Genomic DNA, 24,318 nt, shown 5'->3' with positions numbered 1-24,318 from the left:
ACCACTAGATTCCTCCTCCTGAAGTCAATAATCAGCTCCTTGGTATTACTGACGTCTAGTAAGAGGTTATTGTTATGGCACCCTCAGCCAAATTTTCAATCTCCCTCCTATGTGCTCATTCATCACCACCTTTGATTCGCTCTATGACAGTGGTGTTGTCAGCAAACATGAATATGGCATTGGAGCTGTGCTTAGCCACACAGCCATAAAAGTAAAGCGAGTAGAGCAGGGGGCAAAGCACACAGCCTTGTGGTGTACCTGTGCTGATGGAGATCGTGGAGGAGATGTTGCCAATCTAAATTGACTGGAATTTAGAATTGACACTCATGGGTATAGAGAGAGTAGAGCAGTGGGCTAAGCACACATCCCTGAGGTGCACCAGTGTTGATCATAAGTGAGGAGATATTATCACCAATCTGCACAGATTGTGGTTTTCTGGTTAGGAAGTCATGGATCCAATTGCAGAGGGAGGTACAGAAGCCCAGATTCTATAACTTATCAATCAGGATTAGGAATGATGATGTTAGATGCTGAGATATAGTCCTCAAACAGCATCCTTACATAGTTGTATGTATTGTCCAGGTGATCTAAGGCCGTGTGAAAAGCCATTGAGATAGCGTCTGCCATAGACCTATTTTGGTTATAGGCTAATTGCAGTGGGTCCAGGTCTTTGCTGAGGCAGGAGTTCATTCTAGCCACGATCAACCTCTCGAAGCATTTCATCACCATAGATGTGAGTGCTTCTGGGCAATAGTCATTAAGATAGCTCATACTAGTCTTCTTGGGCACTGGTATAATTGTGGGAACTTCCAACCATAGCAGTGAGAGGTTGAAAATGTCTTTGAATATTCCCGCCAGTTGGTTGGTACCAGTTTTCAGAGACTTACGAGGTACTCCATTGAGGGCTGCTGCCTTACGAGGGTTCACTCTTTTTAAAGACAGCCTGACATCGGCTCTGAGACAGAGATCACAGGGTCACTGGGTGCAGCAGAGATCTTCACAGCTGTAGTAATATTCTCCCTTTCAAAGCAGTCATAGAAGGCGTTGGGTTCATCTGGTAGTGAAGCATTGCTGCCATTCATGCTATTGGGTTTTGCTTTGTAGGAAATAACGTCTTGTAAACCCTGCCAGAGTTGTCATGCATTTGATGTTGCCTCCAGCTTCACTTGTAATTGTTTCTTTGCTCTTGAAATAGCCCTCCGTAAGTCATACCTGGTTTTCTTGTACAGATCTGGGCCACCGAACTTAAATAGCACAGATCTTGCCCTCAGCAGATGACATACCTCCTGATTCATCCTTGGCTTTTGGTTTGGGAACGTACAGCAAGTTTTCATAGGCACACACTCATCGACATGTGTTTTAATGAAGTCGGTAACAACTGCAGCATACTCATCCAGATTTGAAGATGAATCCCTGAATACGGTCCGGTCCACTGCGTCAAAGCATCTGCAGTCTTCAGTCTCTGCCTATACTCAGGGAGTAGAAGTACAGCCAGGTGATCAGACTTCCTGAAGTGAGGGTGTGGAATAGCACGGTAGGCATTCTTGATGGTGGTGTTACAGTGGTCCAGTGTGTTGTTTCCTCCGGTACTACAAATGATCTGCTGCTGGTAATTATTTAGTGATTTTTTTTCAGGCCATACAGCAGGCATCAGAACACAGATTAGAGGACTTATCAAAACTATCTTGACAATATCTTCCAAATACAATTGAAAGATAAGTGAACCAATGTCAATGACCCCTCCCTCACTGTCACTCTCTTGTTGCTGTTGCTCCTGTCCATTGTACCTCCTAAGCCTCTGTGCCACTCTTTTGCCTGCCCCTTTACACACACTCTTTCCTCTAACCCTACCAATTCTCTTCTGCCCCCTTACCCCCCTCCAAATCTCACCCTTAACCCTTCTCAACCTCCCCCTTTTCCATATCTTCCCCCTTGCTCACTCATCCCTCATTCCCACCTTCCACCCCTTACCTACCCCTCCTCTCCAGCACCCAATTTCACTTTTCTCCTCCACACTTTCACACTTTGTCCATCTCTCTGTACATTCCCCTTCACACTCTCTCCAATCTGTTCAAAGTATCTAATTTTGTTGATGTCCTTTTTTTTTTGCAGTTTATGAGGAAGCATGGATTTTTAATCAGTTCTTCTCTTGCTCCCATGCCGTTAAAATATTCCTTGAGATATTTTTGTACTAGTCAGGAGTTCAGCCGCAGGGTCAGATGGGCTCCGTAGGCACTGTGGTGGTGTAGTCTCCTGACTGCCTGGCTCTCAGCCAGCCTGTGTCTTCAGCTCATTGCGGGGACATCTGTCAGATGAGCTGCTGTTCACCGTGCCCTTGCATTTAGAGGTACATTTCACGGTGCATTTGATCATACAATGTTTAACCCTTTAGAGGAGTTGCCAGGAAAACAATGCAATAAATTATGAAGAAAATGCTTTTTATACTGCCCATCTCCCCTCTATCTTTCAGTCCAGATGAAGGGACTCGACCTGAAACGTCAACAGTCCACTTCATACCACGAATGCTCCCTGACCTCCTCAGTTCCTCCTGTGTGTTATGTGTTGGAACTCGCACAAAATGCCTGAGGAACTCAGCAGGTCACACTGCATCTATAGAGAGAAGTAAACAGTTGATGTTTTGGGCTGTGACCCTTCGTCAGGGCTGGAAAAGAAACAGGAAGAAGTACAAGCTAGAAGGTCATAGGTGAAACCAAGTGAAGCCGAAGGTAGGTGGGTGGGGGAGGGTGGATGAAGTGAGATGCTGGGAGGTGATAGTTGGAAGAGGTAAAGGACGAAAGAAGGAGAAATCTGATAGGAGGGGACAGTGGATCATGGGAGAAAGGGAAGCAGGAGGTGCAGGTGAAGAGGAGAGGGGAGCCGGAATGGGGATTGGAAAAAGAGAGGAGGGGAAGCAGTGGAGAAGTTACCAGAAGTTAGAGAAATCATTGTTCATGCTGTCAGGTTGGAAACTACCCAGATGGAACATGAGGTGTTGCTCGCCTAACCTGCGTCATTGTGGCAGTATCATAATGACGTATTACATGCTGCTGCTGATTCCAGCGTCAGCAGTTTTTTGCCTCTCCAGGTAACTGTTCCACCACCCACTGCCCAACCTCTAACTCCCCAAATCATTTCGGGTTATTGTCCACTGACGTTTCTAGTCAGCCTGTCATCCACGAGGTACAAGTTGAACTTGAATCTCGGCAAACAAGAGAAAATCTGCAGATGTAGGAAATCCAAGCAACATGCACACACTGCTGGAGGAACTCAGCAGGCCAGGCAGCACCTATGGAAAAGAGTACAGTCGACATCCTGCCGCAGGGTCTCAGCCTGAAACGTTGACTGTACTTTTTTTCCATAGATGCTGCCTGGCTTGCTGAGTTCCTCTAGCATTTTGTGCAAGTGTCAGCAAATTAAGTTACCAAAGGACTATTTGATTTCCTGATGCAGAATATAATGGAAAGGGCAGGGTGCTACCTTTTTGGAGCACCTAGGCCATTCTAGTAAACCCCAATGGGCAATGTGGCACAACATTGATATGACATGGAGCTCTGTATAATAGAGATAGAGAATAGGTTCAGTCTACGTGGCTGTTTGCACGATCTCCCCAAATATTGAGAGTTTCTTGTTTGAATTCCCTTTTCTGAGAATATTACCATCTAGAAAACTAATAACAAAAATTGTGCAAGTCTGATTTGACTGTCTATTTTAATCATCCTTTATCCAAACCACATTGGTTGCACCATTTCTAAGTATAGTACAATTAGGCAAGAACCTTGACTAAAATTTCTCTGCTGTTAACCCCATCTCTGAGAGAGATATCAGATCACAGATACATTTACAAGAAGTGCATGAGTAATTTTATTCCGAGCCCAAAGGAACAGCTGGTGAAATAATAAACCCAAGTGATTCTGCAGATGGTGGAAATCTATAGTACGACACACAAGATACTGGAGAAACTCAGCATGTCAGGCAAAATCTATGGAATGGAATAACGTGTTGATGTTTTGGACCTGAGTCCTGATGAAAGGTCTCAGCTTGAAATGTTAGCTCTTCATTCCTTTCTATGCTGTAGAGGCCGCATGACTTGCTGAGTTCCTCCAATGTTTAGCGTGTGTTACCTGGTGAAATAATTCATCTGTAAGTTGCACTAGGTTCCTGTAATGACTGTTGGAGCCTTCGTCTGACCTTCCACATCATTGGTGGGGTAAATACCTAAAGGGAGGTCAGAACAGAAAATGCCCAGGATACTCAACAAGTCAAATGGCATCTGTGCACTGAGAGACACAACTGACATCTCAGGCCAGTTATCCTCTCACTCTTCCAGTCTCATAGAGGGTAAGTGTGTGCAGGGAAGGATGGAGACTAAATTTGTCCTGGTAACACTTTTTTTTCTGTGCTGTCTAAGAGGAGAAAAGTCCATCATATGGGCTGAATGGCCCCATTTATTTACTTTGTTTATTTAGTGATCATATCATTGTCATGTGCTGTGCTGTATGATGTAGGTGATCATGGTCTTTGCCCATGATTGTTCTAGGCAAATTTTCTAGAGGAGTGGCTTCCTTCTTCTGGGCAGTGGCTTTACAAGACAGGGGACCCCAGCCATTATCAATCTTCAGAGATTGTCTGCCTGGCGTCAGTGGTGACATAACCAGGACTTATGACATGCACCAGCTGCTCATAGGACCATCCACCACCTGCTCCCATGGATTCATGTGACCCTGATCGGGGGGGGGGGGGGGTCTAAGCAGGAATTACATCTTGCCCAAGGGTGACCTGCAGGCAGGTGGAGGGAGCTTCGGTAGAGACGTATCTCCACCCTGTCACCCAACTTAGAAATACAGCATGGTACAGTCCCTTTGGCCCAACAAGACCAATTACAAGCCATGTGACCAATTAACCTGCTACCCCGTAAGTCTTTACAATGTGGGAGGAAACCCATACGGTCACGGGGGAGAACATATGAACTCCTTACAGACAGCAGTGGGAATGATTGAACCTGGGTCATTGGCGCTGTTATAGTGTTACGCTAACGAGCATGCTACTGTTATGCTCCTATATCCAATATTTTTCATCTGATCTGCAGGGAGGAGGGAAAGGTGAATGAGGACAGATCTAAAAGGGGAAAAAACACACACACACACACACACACACACACACACACACACACACACACACACACACACACACACACACACACACACACACACACACACACACACACACACACACACACACACACACACACACACACACACACACACACACACACACACACACACACACACACACACACACACACACACACACACACACACCTGAGTACCAGCAAACAGGAAAAGCTGTTTATCTGTAATCTTTGAAGTAAGTACGGAATCATGAGGGCCAGACCTTTCACTTTATTTAACATGTTTGAAATAGTGTGAAGAGGTCAAAGAGGGTGAGGTGTAGGAGACAAAAGGTGAGAAGTAAATCAAACTTTGGGTCAGACTTGCGTATTGAACAGAGGCATCTGTAAAATGGTAAACATAAATGGAAGAAAAGGGTCTGTTAGTTCATATACGACTCCATTCCAGTTGATGAAATCACTGCTCATAATAAATTTGTATCCATAAACCACAAGTCCATAGGATGAGAATTGGGGTATTCGGCCCATTGATTCTGCTCTGCCATTCTATCATGGATAATTTATTATTCCTCTCAACCCCACTTACCTGCCTTCGCCCTGTAACCTTTGATGCCCGTACTAATCAAGAACCTATCAGCCATGATTTGGCTTCCACAGCCATCTGTGGCAAGGAATTCCACAGATTCACCACCCTCTGGCTAAGGAAATTCCTTCTCACCTCTGTTATAAAGGGATGTCCTTCTACTCTGAGACTGTGCCCTCTGTTCCTCGACTCACCCAATATAGGAAACATCCTCTGCAAAAGCACACAGTGAGCTGCCTTATTTACATGTGCTGGGGCGACCCCACAAGTGTTGTCATCTTCGATATTGGATCAGCAGGCTGGCTCAGATGATGACTGCTGCCCCCCCCCCCCCCCCCCCCGGGGCAGCGAGTTGTTGCTGGGTTCTCGAGTTGGCGTTCCATGCGGGCAGGAAGAACGAGGCCTGACGACCCTCCGCCTTTGCCACTCATTGAGCCCAGAGTTTGATGTGTAGTGTCTGGCAAGTCTGGAGTTCGAGGCCTCGTGCTTGGTGGTCAGCGGGTCCCGCTGATGCTGATGATTGGGGCTTGAGGATCAAGAGCCAAGGGCTGTTGGCCGGAGGCCCATGTCTGTGAAGTGAATCTCTGCGAGTCCAGTGGAGTGGTTGAAGTCCCAATGTCTCCGAGTCCAAGTCAGAGTCTGCTGGAGTCTGAAGAAGATGGCCTGTCAGAGAAATTTACCATCATTGACTAGACTTAAACAAAGACACAGACCCTGGCACTCAGTTTAATTACTATAATTACGTGATCACGGAGAGCCCACTAAGAGACTCTGTGAAAGTGAGCAGAAGCATTGTCTTTTATACCTTAAAATACGTGCAGCTTGGCAGCTTTCAGGGGTCAAAAGTTCCCGCTTAGGTTCTGGATGCTTCCATATCTAACACAAATTTAGACACAGGGTCTCCACGTACACAATCAGTTCCCCATTAATCAGAAGAAACCAAGCCATTAGTCATGTAGACTTGAGGGCGAAGGGTTCCTCCTTACATACAACGTCTGTGTGTTATCAGTCTTTCATTACCAACATCTGTGTATTACCAGTTTTTCATTGCTGATTAGTACGAGGAGACAGACCCCCATCTGACACTTACCTTGCTATTCTTATGATTTCATTAACCCTTAAGTCTCAGGCTTAATTTTCTTCCACATGGCCTGATTTGGGATTAGAGGACTGTGTATATGTATGGGTGGGAGGGAGGAATGGGGCTTGTATTGCTGCTGTTGTACTGTTGCCCTGTTGCTTGTTGTGCTCTGGGTTGTTCTGCCGAGCATCGTGGGCAATGAGTAAGCTTGAATCTTCTGCTGCCAACATAGGAGGCCCACAGTTTCCTAACTTTAACCCCAACCTGTGTATCTTTGCAATGTGAAAGGAAATCGGAGACCCAGAGGAAACCCATGCAGTCACGGGGAGAACGTACAAACTCAGAATCAGGAGTAGTATCACCAGCAAATGTCATGAAACCCTTTACAGTTAGTGGCAGGATTTGAACCCTGATCACTGATGTTGTAGTAGCATTATACTGACCGCTGTACTACTATGCCAGGCTATGTCCGGCATTGTTTTGCTTAAAGGAGAAATCAAGCTGGGCTGTGGTTGGGATGAAGGACCTCAGTGAATAGGGTAGATTGCAGAGGGTTTTTGGAGAAGAGGTTGAGGGCCAGAAATCACAGATTCAAAATAAATGGGAAGAGGATTAAGAGTGGCCTGAGGAAAACCATTTTTATATTCACCATTTTTCGGATGTGGAATCACCCAACCGCAGATGTAAAGGAGGCAGGTTCCACTGTGGTCTTCAAGAGGTGCTTGCACAAATACACTCAATGGCCACTTTACTAGTTACCTCCTGAACCTAATCATGTGGCCAGTGAGTGCACTGTGATGTTCATGGTCCATTGCTCCTGGAGTCCATCTACATCAAATTTTGACTCGTTGTGTATTCAGAGACATTCATCTGCACACCACTGTTGTGATGCGTTGTTACTGTTGCCTTCCTGTCAGCTTGAACCAGCCTGACCATTCTCCTTTGACTGCTGTCATTAACGAGGCATCTTCACCCACAGAAATGCCACTCAATGGATGTCTTTTTTTTTGGTTTTTCGCACCATTTTCTGTAAACACCAGACACTGTTGTGCATGAAAACCCCAGGAAGTCAGCAGTTTCTGAGGCATTCAACCCAATGGTGGCAATCATTGTCGAGGCCAGGTAGATCACATTTCTTCCATTCTGATGTTTGGTCTGAACAACAAATGAGCCTCTTGACCAAATCTACAGGCTTCTTCTGCATTGAGTTGCTGCCACGTGATTGGCTGATTAGATATTTGCATGAGTGAACAGGTGTGCACGTGTACCTAATGAAGTGATCACTGCGTGTATATGTTGAAAAGAATTGCAGTACTATAGACAAAGAGCTTGGGGCTGATCTAGGGAGTAGATGCAGACGTGGACTAAAAGACCTCATCCTCTGCTGCAATCAGTACACCTACAGGCCAAACTCTCAGTGATTATTGACTCTTTCACGGAAGAATATAAGTGAGTTTTACTTATATACTAACCGCAGGAAGCCATTCAGCCCATCGACTCAATGATAGCTCCCAGCAGAGCAAATCCATCAGACCAACTCCACCTCTCCTATTTTATCTCTAGCTCTACAATATTTTCCACTCCTGCAGGACTATTAAGTTCCCTTTGATTTTCTTTTTTGATTGCTACCAAGGGCTAATTTAACTCCGACAAGGACGGTCCCAAGCTCCGCAGGAACAGGAGGAAGGTTGAGCATACGGCTAGCAATCCTATCCCGTAAAACCCAGAGCCACAAAAACATCAACAGAAGCTCTGAAGACCTCGTCCCTGGGAGAGATAGACTCTGCACCTAGAAGATGTATGAAGTTGTGAGGTGGAAGTGGAATTCAGAGGGCTGATCAACCTTCTATCAGCCCAGGACAGAGGACTCTGGCGAAATGCTGTCGGCAGCCTATGTCCCAGCAGGAGTGATGGGCTTAACAAGAAAAAGGGCTAATTTACAGTGGCTTCATTCCCCTTCCTTTGCAGCCTGTAATGTTGACATCCATAGATGCTGCCTAACCTTCTAAGTTCCTCCAGCATTTTGTGGGTGTTGCTCTAATTTGCAGTAGCCGGTTAACCTCCTGGCCTTTCTTTGTTGTTTGGAGTTGGGGAACGGCTGGGAATCCACATGATCCTTACCAGAAAGTGAAAGTCAGCACAGACCACCACTGTGACTGGGTCAAACTGGGAGGTATGTGACTTTCCAAAAACCCACATCCTTCCTGTAATGGGGTGACCAGAACTGCAGGGGTTCTTTATGTAAGGGTGTGGGACTCGTATGTTCCCACTCTAAAGGTTGATACAGGGGCCGAAGATACAGTGCATGGTATTACATGGACTTGCTCATTTAATCCCTGGGAATTTGCTGTAAATGGAATCGAATCTCTGTGTCACTTATACTGGGGAGAGGCAATATTACCAGCTATGATTTGAAAAACATCTCTTTTATTTTTAATATTTTTAGGACAAAGTTAGATTCCCTGTTCTTTTCTTTTTCTCTTGAACTACCCTCTTTCACGTTCTTTTATTTGCTCTCCTTCAGCAAGATCAAATAAGGTCAACAGGCATTATTTACCGTCTCTTTGATCGCACTGAAAACAATCGATCTCCACCCTGGCAGTAATTTTCTTTGTCCTCCCCACCTCTCTGCAATCTAAAACATGTTTGGTTTCTCATTTTCCCTGTTCAGATAAAGGAACGGTGACCTGAAATGTGAACTCCCTATGTAGGTACTGCCTTACCTGTTAGATTACCCAGCATTCTTTGTTTTAATTTCCCATGCCCAGTGGCTGTATTTTGTTGGGAGACACAAAATACTGTAAATGCTGACTTCTAGAGCAACATGTTTGGATAGGTACATGGATGAAAAGGGTATGGGGGACTATGGTCCCAGTACTGGTCAATGGGTGAAGGTAGTTTAAATGGCTTGGTATGGACTAGGTTAGCCGAAGGGTGCATTTCTATGATATACTTTTCTATGAGTCTAACTGAACAGGTCAAGCAGCATCTGTGGGAGGAAAGGAAATTTGGGGTTGAAACCCCCCATCGGGACTTGTATTTTTATCTCATCATCATCATCTTCAAATGCCCTTTGTGCTGCTGGTGTTTAGGGCAGCAATGAATTTCCTCCATCTCTGTCTGTCCTTAGCCACGTTCTCTATTGTGCCCCAAGTGTGGTTCAGGGTCCTCATTTCTGCCTCTTGATCTTGGTGGTGTTCAGGGCTTCCCTCACCATGCCTCTAGCTGCCTCTCAGTTTTCATTACTGTCCATCATGCAAATCCCGGTTGGAGACCCAGGAGTGTCATTGCACACAACTATAGGATTCTTCATTGCTGTTTCCACAACAAATATTTTTTTGACCAGTTAGGATTGTTAGCCCTGAGCCAAAGCCCGAAACCTGAAGGACTGGTGGACCACTCTTAGTCTGGCCTCTACCCTCTGATCTATTGGGCAAGGGTCACCCTACCAAGAGTCAAAGCATAAAGCCCTGACTCCAGCCAACGTAGCTCTCTGGGTGATTGAGGCACGCAAGCCTCCAAACCCAATGACAAGGTTGTGGTCCTCTTGGGGAACTTGTCAATAACTTAAAGGGGAAAATCATTGCTGGCTTGTGATTTATGAAGACAAAGAGGTATCCAGTCTTTTGTGAAACAAAGGACCTTGGTGACAACGATAAATTGGTGAGGATCTCTGATGAAGGGTTTGAGGGCTGGAGGTGATAGGTTCAAAATAAAGGAGAAGAAAATTAAGAGTGATGTGAGAATTTTTTTTTACATGGCACATGGTTGGGATGTGAAATGTAATGCCTACAGATGTTAAGGAGGCAGGTTGCATTGTGACACACAAAGAATAGTTTGAAGCTGGAACCCTCCCTGAGGAGCTGGTGGAGACAGCTAATCATCTCAACACTTGTATCAGCAAGGCAAGGAAGGCCACAGATTAGATGGGTACATATAGAACATAGGGCAGGCCCTTCAGCCCACAATACCTGTACTGACCATGATGCCATGTTAAACCTATCCGTCAGTAAATGACACATATCCCTTCATTCTCTGCATATTCGTGTACCCATCTCGATTGATGGGTTGGTTGGTTGTCCATGGTATCCTGTGACATGCATGAAGTAATTTGTGCAGAGTTTTTAAAGTGGTAAAGTCGTTGCACTGGGGCAGTTCCACCCTCTTGACCTTGGAAATCCAGGTCCAGTGGTGCAAGTAGTCATCACAACTCGGGTCTTCCTTGGTTGCAGAGGTGACCACGACCTCTTCTGTGCCTTGGCATGCGCTTGGCTCTCCGCGTGGCTTTGCTAGCCATTGGATCTCACTGTTAATCTCATCTGCTCAGTCTGCCGGAGCTGACTTTGCATCTGTCTCCATCTGATAACCTCTTTAATTCCACAACTGTGACTGCTTTCACCACTACCCTCGCAGCCCGTTCCAGGTACCACCACTCTGAATGAGGGGAGGAAAGCTGATTTCCTTTGAACTTCCCCCTTTTTGCTTAAATGCATGTCCTCTAATATTTGACATTTCAAGTCAAGTCAAGTCACTTTTATTGTCATTTCAACCATAACTGCTGGTACAGTACATAGTAAAAACGAGACAATGTTTTTCAGGACCATGGTGCTACATGAAACAGTAGAAAAACTACACTGGAATACTAATGGTTTAAATCATCCGATCAAACGGAAAAAAATATTCAAAGTATTCCACAGAATGAATGCTAATATTGTCTTTGTACAAGAGACTCATGTGAGGAAGGTGGATAGTCAACGTTTTTTTAGGTTTTGTCAACAGTATCACTCGAATTCCCAAGCCAAAGTAAGAGGCATTTCCATTTTTATAGATTCTTCAACCTCCTTTATACACTATGAAACAATTTCGGACCCACAAGGTAGGTTTTTGCTTATTACTGGTTTACTTTTTAATCAAAAAGTTGTTTTAGTTAATGTTTATGCTCCAAACACTGATTGTCCTGAATTTTTTAAGTGTCTATTTACATCCTTTCCTAATTTGAATCAGTACATGCTGATAATGGGTGGGGATTTTAACTGTTGCTTAAACCCTTCGATGGATAGATCTAAGCCCACCCAAGCTCTTCTGAATAAATTGGCCTCTCTTATTAATTCCTTTATGATTGATACTGGAATTTCCAAAACTTGGCGTTTTTTACACCCCAATGACAAAGAGTTTTCATACTTTTCTCATGTTTATCATAATTATTCAAGAATTGATTACTTTTTATTGATCACCGTTTACTTACAGATGTTATTGATTGTAAATATGACTCCATTACCATTTCTGACCATGCACCTTTGAAGCTATCTATTAAGACAATGGACTCATCTTCTAATGCTAAATCTTGGAGGTTCAACTCTATTTTATTGCAGGACTTAGACTTTCTTAATTTTATTAAACAACAAATTGATTTGCTTTTCTCAACAAATTCTACAGCAGAGATCTCTTGTGGAATTTTATGGGACAATTTTAAAGCATTTATTCGTGGACAGATTATTTCATACTCTGCTGGTGTTAGGAAATGTACTAATTCTAAAATATTAACATTGGTTGATAAAATCAAAGCAATTGATAAGATTTATTCAGTGACCCTTAGCAAAGAACTTTATAAAGAAAGAGTTGAACTTCAAATGGAGCATAGTTTGTTATTATCCTCTTCGATTCAAAATCAGTTAATTAAATCTAGAACCCAGTTCTATGTACATGGAAATAAGTCTGGCAAATTATTGGCTAATCAATTGAAAACTGCTTCAGTTAAACAACAAATTACTAGGATTCGTAAACGAGATGGCACTCTGATAATTGACCATAAAGAGATAAATAAAGCCTTTCAAGATTTTTATAATTCTTTATATCAATCAAAATTTGTTGAGGATTCTTCTATAATAGATGAATTTTTAAGAAAATTTAATATCCCAAAATTAACAATAGAAGATAGTGTATTCCTAGATGCACCTATTACAGAAACTGAAATAAAAGAGGCTACTTTTTCAATGAATTCCGGTAAAGCTCCTGGTCCGGATGGTTATACTGTAGAATTTTTAAAATCCTTTTCCTCTATACTCCCTCCTTGGCTTTGTAAAATTTTTAAAGATGTGTTAACTATAAGTAAATTGCCACAATCTTTTTATGAAGCCTCTATTTCTTTAATTCTTAAAAAAGATAAAGACCGCACTGAATGTGCATCCTATCAGCCTATATCCTTGCTGAATATGGATTTTAAGATTTTTAGTAAAATTTTGGCCACTAGATTAGAAAATATATTACCTCGAATTATTTCTGAAGATCAGACTGGATTTATTAAAAACCATTACTCATCTTTTAACATTAGAAAATTAACTAATATTATTTATACTCCTTCATCCAAAATACCAGAATGTGTCATTTCCTTAGATGCTGAAAAAGCATTTGATAGAGTTGAATGGCCATATTTATTTAATACGTTGCAGCATTTTAATTTTAGTTCAAAATTTATATCATGGATTAAATTAATACACTATAAACCCTTGGCTTAGGTTTTTACCAATAATCAAAGATCTTTTTTTCAGTTATTCCATGGTACAAGGCAAGGCTGTCCTTTAAGTCCTTTACTATTTGACATTGTTTTGGAACCTTTAGCTATAGCCATTCGTGAATCACCTAATATTTTGGGTATTACTCGTGGAGAAGGGACGCATAAGTTATCATTATATGCTGATGATTTGTTACTATACATATCCGACCCTGAGAGATCTATTCCTGCTATTTTGTCCTTGCTTGCTCAGTTTAGTAACTTTTCTGGTTACAAATTGAATTTTAATAAGAGCGAATTATTCCATTAAATATGCAAGTTCCAATTTATAAACATTTACCATTTAAAGTTGTCACAGATTATTTTACTTATTTGGGTATTAAAATTACCAAAAAACATAAAGATTTATTTAAAGTTAATTTTTTACCTTTAATTGACCAAATTAAGCAACTTGTTACCAGGTGGTCCCCATTATCTTTGTCATTGGTTGGTGGAATTAATGCTATTAAGATGATGGTATTACCCAAATTCTTATATTTATTTCAAGCATTACCAATTTTTATTCCTAAATCTTTTTTTGATATTATTGACTCCAAAATATCTTCCTATGTGTGGCAGAATAAAAATCCTAGACTAAGCAAAAAATATTTACAGAAGCCTAAGAAGGAGGGTGGTTTGGCTTTGCCAAACCTGATATTTTACTATTGGGCAGTTAATATACGATATTTAATATTTTGGACACAAGAATCGACTATAGCAGCTTGCCCACAATGGGTAAATTTGGAATGTAAATCTGTACAAGACTTTTCATTGTTTTCAATTTTAGGATTTTCACTTCCTTTTTCTTTATCTAAATTGAATAAACAAGTAACTAATCCTATAGTTAAACATACATTGCGAATATGGTTTCAATTTCGTAAATTTTTTGGCTTGAATAAGTTTATCTTATCAAGCCCTATAATTAACTTTCTTTTTCAGCCCTCTTTTATGGATCAAGCCTTTGTTTTATGGAAAACGAAAGATATAACATGTTTTCGTGATCTATTTTTAGATAATAGTTTTATGTCCTTTGAACAGCTATCTAATAAATATAATTTACCTAAAACTCATTTTTAAAGATATTTTCAAGTTAGAAATTTCTTGAATAATGAGTTACAGTCTTTTCCGAAATTATGTCCATCGGACATTACGGAAATTTTTTTAGCTCTGAATCCTTGTCAGAAGGGTTTAGTAGCCACCATTTATAATATGATCATGAAAATACAGCCAGAAGTATCAGAAAAAATTAAGAAGGAATGGGAAAAAGAACTTCATTGTCTTATACCCACTGAGCAGTGGGAGAAAATTTTACAATTAGTCAATTCTTCTTCTATTTGTGCTAAACATGCCCTAATACAATTTAAGGTTGTACATAGAGCTCATATGTCTAAGGATAAACTTGCTCGATTCTATTCTTATGTTAATCCAACCTGTGACAGATGTCATTCTGAAGTAGCTTCATTGACCCACATGTTTTGGTCTTGCCCTTGTTTGCAAAATTACTGGAAAGATATTTTCGGTATTATTTCAACAGTTCTGAATATCAATTTCCAACCGCATCCTATTACTGCAATTTTCGGTTTACCAATGGCGGATAATAGTTGTTTATCCCCCTCAGCTCGACAGATGATTGCATTTGTTACATTAATGGCTAGAAGATCTATTCTATTGAATTGGAAAGAAATTAATTCACCAACTATATTTCAGTGGTTTTCTCAAACTATCTCTTGTTTGAGCTTAGAAAAAATTATAAGTGTTGTCTTTGATCCTTCAGTTAAATTTGAAGAAACTTGGAGACCATTTATTCAACATTTTCATACGAGTTAAACTGTCTTTTCCTAAACCTCACTTTTATTATCCTTAATTATTTGGATGGAGGTACGGAGTTATTGGCACTACTGTATATATTTGAGATAATGCAGTGGCCCATGTTGGTTAGTTTTTTCCCTTTTTTTTGGGTTTTTTAAAAAACTTTTGTTCGTAATTACTATGAGTTTGGGAGGTTATATATGGATTATCATCTATTTGAATGTTTATTTAAACTATTAACTATGTACTCTCAAACTCTCTGTATTCATGTTTCATTTATGTTTGTTTAAAAATTAATAAAGAGATTTAAAAAGAAAAGAAAAACTACACTGAACTACGTAAAAACAACACAGACAAAAAAAAACTACACTAGACTACAGACTTACCCAGGACTGCAATAAAATGCACAAACAGTGCAGGCATTATAATAAATAATAAACAAGACAATAGGCATAGTAGAGGGCACTAAACTGGTGTCAGTCCAGGCTCTGGGTATTAAGAAGTCTGATGGTTTGGGGGAAGAAACTGTTACATAGTCTGGTCGTAAGAGCCCGAATGCTTCGGTGCCTTTTCCCAGATTGAGGAGGGAGAAGAGTTTGTGTGAGGGGTGTGTGGGGTCCTTCACAATGCTGTTAGCTTTGCGGGTGCAGCGTGTAGTGTAAATGTCTGTAATGGCGGGAAGAGAGATCCTGATGATCTTCTCAGCTGATCTCACTATCTGCTGCAGGGTCTAGCAATTCGAGATGGTCTCCCCTTTCCCCTAATTATGTGCAGTGAAGAATATATTGGCTGGCCACATCACAGCCTGGTAAGGAAACACCAATCCCTTTGAATGGAAAATCCTACAGAAAGTCGCAGATTCAGCCCAGTCCATCACAGGTAACGCTCTCCCAACCATTGAGCACATCTACATGAAACAGTCATAGGAAAGCAGAGGTCCCCAACACCCAGGCCATGCTCTCTTCTCACTGCTGCCGTCAGGTAGAAGGTACAAGAGCCTCAGGACTTGCACCACCAGGTTCAGGAACAGCTACTACCCCTCAACCATCAGGCTCTTGAACAAAGGGGTTAACTACACTCACTTGCCCATCTGTTGATAAGTTCCCACAACTGACCATCTCACTTTATCTCATGCTCTGGTTATATATTGCTATGTGTTTATATTTGCCTTTGCACAGTTCATTGTCTTCTGCACCCCACTTGATCTGTCATTGGTCCTGTCATAGATTTGCTCAGTATGCCCGCAGGAAACTGAATCTCAGGATTGTATATGGTGACATATATGTACTTAGGTAATAAAATTTACTTTGAACTTTAAATGTATGTTCTTCTTTGGGAGTGGGGAAGATTCTGACTGTCCACCCTGTCTGTGCCTCATTGTTTTATAACTGTTATATCATGTCTCTCTCCTCAGCCTCCGACCCTCCAGAGAAAACAACTTGTCCTATTTCTCCCTATAACTCATAACCTCTAATACAGCCCTAGCATCCTGGTGCACCTCTTCTGCGCGCTTTCCAAAGCCTCAGTATCCTTCCCATAATGGGACGATTCTTCAAGTAGGGGTGCGTGACTAGCATGTTCCCGCGCTAAAGAGCGATACAGCGGCCGAACTGCGCGGTACTGCGTGGATTCGCTCATTGAATCCCTGGGGATTTGCTGTAAATGAAATAAAATCTCTGTGCCACTTTAGCCGGAGAGAAACAATGTTAGTAGCTACGGTTTGGTTAACATCTCTTTTATTGTTAATGTTGCTTTTAGTATAAAATTGGAGGTCAGAGTGCAAAGAGTAGTAGACTGGATTTTTCTGGGCCGGCAGAATAGTGGAATAGATTTTTCTCGGTTGGCGACGTCGGTATCGAACCATCGCCTTTTGGATTTCGTAATGGCTCGGATGTTCAGAGAGGCTGCGTGCTGATTATTTGCCAATGAGCTGGATCTAGGACAATAGGTTTATGAATCAAATTAAGCTTTTAGAGGAAGTATTAACGACAGTATCTATCTCAAGGTCAACGAGACGAATCGCTACTCTTTCTTGTTTCTTTCTTCACAGCCTCTGCCCGAGCTGCATGCCTCAGGCGTTTTATGTTTGCCCGTTTTACTGTCATTTAAATTCCTGCACACGGCGCCCAAAGTCAAAATTTCTCTCAGCGTGTTTTGAATCTTAAATCTGTTTAATTCGAATTTCTAACATTTGCAGGCTCAACTCGACACGTTTAATACCCGGTTTCCAATCGGACTTTCCAGTCTGGTTCGGCTCTCGTCCCTCGCGTATTCAGCGGCTCGGCTTCCATTTTGATTGCACGCTGCAGATTGAAATTAAAAAAGAACGCCTTGGGGTGACTGCTCCATTTTGATGCTCAGCCCTTCAACATACATATGACCCCGTGACAGTCAAACCTCGGTCACTCCGGAGGCGTGCCCTCAAATCGAGTTGTCCTGTGCACAGCAGGTACGGCGTGATACAGGTGCAATGAAAAGTTTTTGCTTCCAGCAGCATCAGGGCATGTATTGACAACACGGCGGATTTAAATTATACAAGACGCTGAAGAGAAAGACTGCGCAAACAAGTCTTTCAGAAGTGCAAAATAAAAATCCCACAGAGGAAAGTCCATGTTACTGTAAGAGTGTTCTGTAGTAAAACTGAGACAAAAGCGATTTTACAGCCGCGGGGAATCTCGAGCAACGCACACAAAATACTGGATAACCTCAGTAGGTTAGACAGCACTATTTTTACTTACTGCCTATTGCTGTTTAAATCAACCAAGAAGGTCCTCCACCTATGGCAAAGCTCAGTAGTGTCATAGATATATAAAAATATAAAAGCTTCATAGTGTCAGTAGCTTTATCAATTCTAATTTATTGAGATACAGTGTGGAAAAGGCCCTCCAGGCCCAGCAATCCCCTGATTTAATCCTAGCCTAACCACTGAAGAGTTTACAATGACCTTCCAACCATTATGTCTTTGGATTGTGGGAGGAAACCCAAGTGGTCACTGGGGGTACGTACAAACTCCTTACAGGCAGCGATGGGAATTGAACGCTGGTTGCTCGTACTGTAATCACTCGTGCTAATCACTGTGTTACTGTAACATCCACTCGGTTTCACTACTGTCCGTCAAGCAAATCCGGGGTGGCGACTCAGGAATAGTACTGCATTCAGATGCAGAAGGATTCTTCGCTGCTGTTTGACCAGTCAGGGTTGTTGGCCCTGAACTGAACCCCCCCCCCCCCCTCCCCGAACCAGGAAGACCAGAGGACCACTTTTAGTCCATCCTTTACCCTTTGACCTGTTCGGCATGGGTGACGCTAACAAGAGCCAACAAGACTCCAGCCAGCATAGCTCTCTGGGTCATTGAGGCACACAAGCCTCCAAACCCTACGAGAAGGTTATTGTCCTCCTGAAGGAGGCAGCAAATATGGATGGCAAAGGGCCTCATCCCAAAACGTCGACTGTTTATTCCCCTCCGTAGATGCTGCCTGGCTTGCTGAGTTCCTCCAACATTTTGTGTGTGGCCCACCGTGTTCCTTTGCGGAGGTGGGAGTGAGGGTTGTGCAGGCCGGTTCAGGAACCTGATGGTTGAAAGGCAGTAGCTGTTCCTGAAGCTGGTGGCGCGAGACTTCAAGAGTCCATACTTCCCGGCCGATGGTAGCAGCGAGAAAGACCGTGGCCCGGTTGGCGGGGATACACGACGATAGATGCCACCTTCCTGCGGCAGTGCTATCAGTGGGAGGGAGGGCTGTGCCTGCGATGTCCACGGCCCAGAGATCAGCATGATTTGCTTCTGGGCTCCAGTGCGTTCTGAGTAGGCTGACGTGGCCAACGTAAGGAGGCAGCGGACTTTGCCTGCTGCCTCTTTCTGCCATTTTTAAAATGTTTTTGCTGGTTTTCCATGTGCTTGGGACAAATTCACAGAGGCATCAAGGATGTTCCCCCAATTCAGGTTCAGTTTAATTGTTATTAAATGTTTACAGTTAAGTGAAGCAGTGTAACTCCAGGGTCAAAGTGCAAAATGCAGTACCTACAGTCACACACGGCACATGCATTCAGTGGCCACCTCTTCTGCTGCTGTAGCCCATCCACTTCAAGGTTCCGGTGTATTGTGTGCTTACAGATGCTATTCTGCACACCACTGTTGTTATTTGAGCTACTGTCGTCTTCCTGACAACTTGAACCAGTCTGGCCAGTCTCCTCTGACCTCTCTCAAGGTGTTCCTGCTCACAGAATTGCCACTCACTGGATGTTTTGTTTTCAGTATTTCACACCATTCTCTGTAAGCTCTAGAGACCGTTGGGCAAGAAGATCTCGAAACACCCCACCTAGTACCAGCAATCATTCCACAGTCAAAGTCGCTTAGATCACATTTCCTCCCCATTCTGATGTTTGTTCTGAACAACAACTGAACCTCTTGACCAGGTCTGCATGCTTTTGCGCACGGAGGTGCTGCCATGTGATTGGCTGATTGGATATTTGCGAAAACGAGCAGGGTGTACCTAATAAAGTGGCCACTGATTGTCAATCAGTTGGTTACTAAAAATGCTCCGTAAGGTTCTATTAGGCGGAGCAGTAAAATTCCCCAATGTACATGTTGCAAAACACGTACTTAGAATAGGGATCAAATCGAATGTCTTTGGGTGCACGTTGTCATGGCAACACCATGGCAACAGCTCAGGGAGCTGTTTGATTGGTCCACTGCTTCCAGCTGTACTGCAGTGGCATTTGTAAGCATCTACCTCGTGACTGTGTGCCAGATGCAGATACACATTTGTTTGAATGAGCCAGTATGCACAACATCCTTCTGTACCCTTAAGGCAAGGTTTTCAGAAGCAAAGTGAGCTGAGTGCAGAATGGTCTCCTAATGCCAGATGTGTACATAAAGCCAGTCCCAAGTGCTTGCAACATTGATGGATCAGGGAACAGCCTTCTGCTCATTGCTGTCAGTATGAGTATGTTTAAATATACCCCTCCATTCCTTCCTAACTAATAGAATCAGAATCAGATTTAATATCACCGGCATCTGTCATTAAATTTGTTGTTTTGCAGAAGCAGTATAATGCAATACATAATGATAAAAACTGTAAATTACAGAAAGAAATATATATATTAAAAAGTTAAATAAATAGTACAAAAAGGTCGTGAAGTAGTGTTCATGGGTTCAATATCCACTCAGAAATCTGATGGCAGAGGGGGAGAAGCTGCTCCCAAATCATTAAGCATAGAACATGGAAATCTCTAGCACATTACAGGCCTTTTGGCCCACAATGTTGTGCCGACCATGTAACGTACTCTGCCTAGAATTTCCCTAGTGCAAGGCCCTCCATTTTTCTAAGCTCCATGTACCTATCTAAGAGGCTCTTAAAAGACCCTATCGTATCTGCTTCCACCACCGCCACCGGCTGTTGAGTGTGAGCCTTCAGGCTCCTGTACCTGCTCCCTGATGGTGGCGATGAGAAGAGGGCACGTCCTGGGCGATGGGGGCCCTCAGTGATGGGTGACACCTTTTCGAGGCATCGCTCCTTGAAGGTGTCCTGGATGCTGGGGAGGCTGGAGCCCAAGTGGGAGCTGACTAAGTTTGCAACTTTCTGCAGCTTATTTCAATCCTGTGCAGTGCCAGACGGTGATGCAGCAATTTAGAATGCTCTCTGCGGTACTTCTGTAGAAATTTGTGTGTCTTTGTATATTTCAGCTCTTGATGAAATATAGCCACTGTTGTGCCTTCCTTGACGCTATGTCGATATGTTGGGCTCCGGGATAGCTCCTCAGAGATGCCGATACCCAGGAATAAAAGGCATGATTTAGAACAATTGTTCTAGTTTATATGGTGAACAGTAACTCAACCTATCAGACATCTGCAGATGCGTGGAGAAACACAGAAATCTGAATCTTGCTGGCATGCTTAATGTCTACACAGCTGCTGAAGTCAGTGCAGAGGTAGTGACTCACTGAAGATTCAGACCCACTTCATACCTGCTCCTTGGTTAATGCAAGCGGGCCAAGTATATGAACAGCAACCTCATTCAATTGAATTGGGAATTTTGACCTTATGGAAAAAGACAAACATGGAGCAATTTTAGTTTACTTTGTAGTCTTCAATTATTTCTTAGCAAATTAATCTACTCTAATTGCACTTTCATTCATTCTATCTATTTTAGTAGCATCTCTACTGAGAAAGCAGTCTAACTGGGTACCTCATCATCTGTATGGAAGCACCAATGCAAAGGATCGGGAAAAAATGCTGCAGATGGATGTAAGCAGCCAGCTCCATCACGGCAGCAGCAGCCTCCCCACCATCTAGGACATCTTCAAAAGTCGATGCTTCAGAAATGCAGCGTCCGTCATGAAGGGCCCTCACCACCTAGGACATGCCCTCTTCTCGTTGCTACCATCAGGGGAGAGGTACAAGAGCTTGAAGATACACACTCCACCTTTGAGGAAAGCTTTGTCTCCGCCATCAAATTTCTGAATGGGCAATGAACCCAGGAACAGCACCTCATTATTCTGCTCACAGTTTGCATTACTTATTTAGTTTATGTATTTCTTAGTGTAACTAAGTAATTTTTTATGTATTGTGCTGGACTGCTGCTACAAAACAACAAATTTCATGACACATATCAACGATAATAAACCCAATTCTGATTCTGAAGTGTCTCTGACTTACTGTCCAACTGGAGAGAAGGCAACAGCTTTGAGAGTGTCCAGGGTATTATTGCCTGGTTCTGTTGCCACTTGGAACTTACTTCATCTTCAGGAATGTCGCAACTGAAGAAGGTTTGTTTGCCTGTATCCTTAGGTAAGCAGATCTCAGATGGGAAGAACATAGGACACAGAACACTACAGCACAGTACATTCCCTTTGGCCCATAATGTTGCGCCAGGCACATAGCCTACACTGAGATCAATCTGACCCTTCCGTGCCGTAGTAACGCTGTCTTGTTTGGCCGTATTCATGAGTATTCATGTATGGTTAAATGACAATTAAATTTGAATTGAATTGATTTTTCTATCATCCATGTGCCTAACTTAGCTGTTCCTAATGTATCTGTCTTTACCACCACCTCTGGAAAGGTGTCCTATGCACCCACCATTCTCTATGTTAAAAAAAACTTGCCTCTGACGTCCCCTTATACTTTCCTACAATCACCTTAAAATTAAGCCCCCTAATGGGAACAGCGGCCTGGGAAAAGGCCTCTGGCTATCCATTTGACCTTCATCTTCTATACCGCTCATCCTGCTTCGTTTTAAAGAGAAAAGCCATAGCTAGCTCAACCTATCCTTATAAGGCATGATCTCCAATCCAGGCAGTATCCTGGTAAATCTCCTCTATACCCTCTCTAAAGCTTCCACATTCCTTCTGTAATGAGGTGAACAGAACTGAAGTCCATAGATCCATATTGGTGGCAGAGCAGGTAGATAAAGAGGTGAAGAAAGCATGGTGTAGTCACCTTCATTAGCCAAAGCTTGGAATACAGGGGCAGGAGAGTTACAGTACAACTGTATAACATTTTAGTTAGGCAAACATTTGGGTTAGACTGGGATGTGGGAATTAGAGGACAACCTGAATGCTTCACATTCGAAAGCCAGCAACATGGGTGTGTTTAGATGTTGGGCCAGCAGAGCAGCAAGGATGAGGGCTGGTGGACCCACTTCCCCAGCCCCCTAGGTCAGCGAGTCATTCGCATGTTCCAGGATCAGAGTTCCATGTGGATTGGAGACACGAGGGCCAGTGACCACCCCCCACCTCGCCACTGGGTATGCAAGTCGGTGAGTCTGGAGTTTGGGTCCTGGTCCATTGTCTGAAATCGATCGGAAGTCCAGATCGAAGGCCAATCGGGGGTGCAGAAGCTGAGGCCCCATGGCCAGAACCGTGAGTCTGTGCATCTGCTGGGGAAGTCAGAGGCCCAGTGTCTGTGATTCCACGAGTTCACCGGAAGCTGGTTGCTGAAGGTAGCCTGAACTGGGTTTAGAGGACTGTGTATGTGCACGGGTGGGTGGGTGGGAGGTAGGAACAGGGCTTGTTTTGCTGTTGTTGCACGGTGGGCATGCCACGTTGACGCTAGAGTGCGTGGCGACACTTGTGGGCTGCCCCCGGTACACCTTCGGGTGTGTTGGTTGTTAACACACATGAGGTATTTCACTGTATCTTCCAATATACGTGTGATAAAAAAAATTTGAGTCTGAATCTGAGTTCTGTGCACAGTTCTTGTCACACGGTTTAGGAAAGATGTGATTCCGCTGGATTCCACTGACAATGCAGAGGAGATAAACAAGAGGATCTTCAGGGAGGAGTACTTCAGTTATGAAGAAAGACGGGATAAGTTGTGCTTGTCTTCCGTGAGCAGAGGAGACCAAAGTGGAATCCAAGAGAAGTGCACAAAATTAAGAGGGGCGTAGGTGGGATAATTAGTAGGAAACTTTACCCCTTATCTGGAGCTCGCTGTACAGCCTTCGTTACAAAGGTGAGCCCTGACAGAAATTGGGGCACCAATTTGTGAGTACCTTCGCTCTGTCTGCTGAAAAGGCAGGATCTTCCTATTTCAATTCCACTTCCGTCCTTACCCGTCTGTCCGTGGCATCCTCTATCGCCATGAAGAGGCCAAACTCAGGCTGGAGGAGTGATGCACCATCAATAACTCTCGGAGACTGGAAGTGAACGATAGGTTTTTATTAACGGCAAAAGGGAGCACGAAATCTCAAAGACTGAGGGAGGAGCAGTGCCCCAATCGCCTTTATACAGGGGTCTGTGGGAGGAGCCACAGGAGCAGTCAGTAGAGGGGCGTGTCCAGACAGGTATACATAGTTTACCACAAGGAGCAAAGCATTCACACTCCCGTTTGGGTAGCCCCCAAACTGATGGCATAAACATCGATTTCTCCAACTTCTGGTCATTTTTATCCCCTTCCTTCTCTTTTTTTCCCCATTTCTCATTCTGGTTACCATCTCACCCTTGCTCTTCTCACTTGCCCATCTCCTTCTACTTCCTCTCCTTCTTCCCTTTCTTCCATGGTCCACTGACCTCTCAGCCAGCTTCCCCCTCACCTGGTCTCAGCTATCACATGCCAGCTTGTACTCCTCCTACATTCTTAATCTGACTTCTGCCCTTCCCTTTTCCAGTCTTGATGAAGGGTCTCGGCTCAATACATTGACGGTTTATTCCCCTCCATAATGCGGCCT

Source organism: Hemitrygon akajei, chromosome 1, assembly GCF_048418815.1.
Source record: "Hemitrygon akajei chromosome 1, sHemAka1.3, whole genome shotgun sequence".
Taxonomy (NCBI): domain Eukaryota; kingdom Metazoa; phylum Chordata; class Chondrichthyes; order Myliobatiformes; family Dasyatidae; genus Hemitrygon; species Hemitrygon akajei.
The sequence above is the reverse complement of the archived record's forward strand: the minus strand, read 5'-3'. Positions refer to the sequence as shown.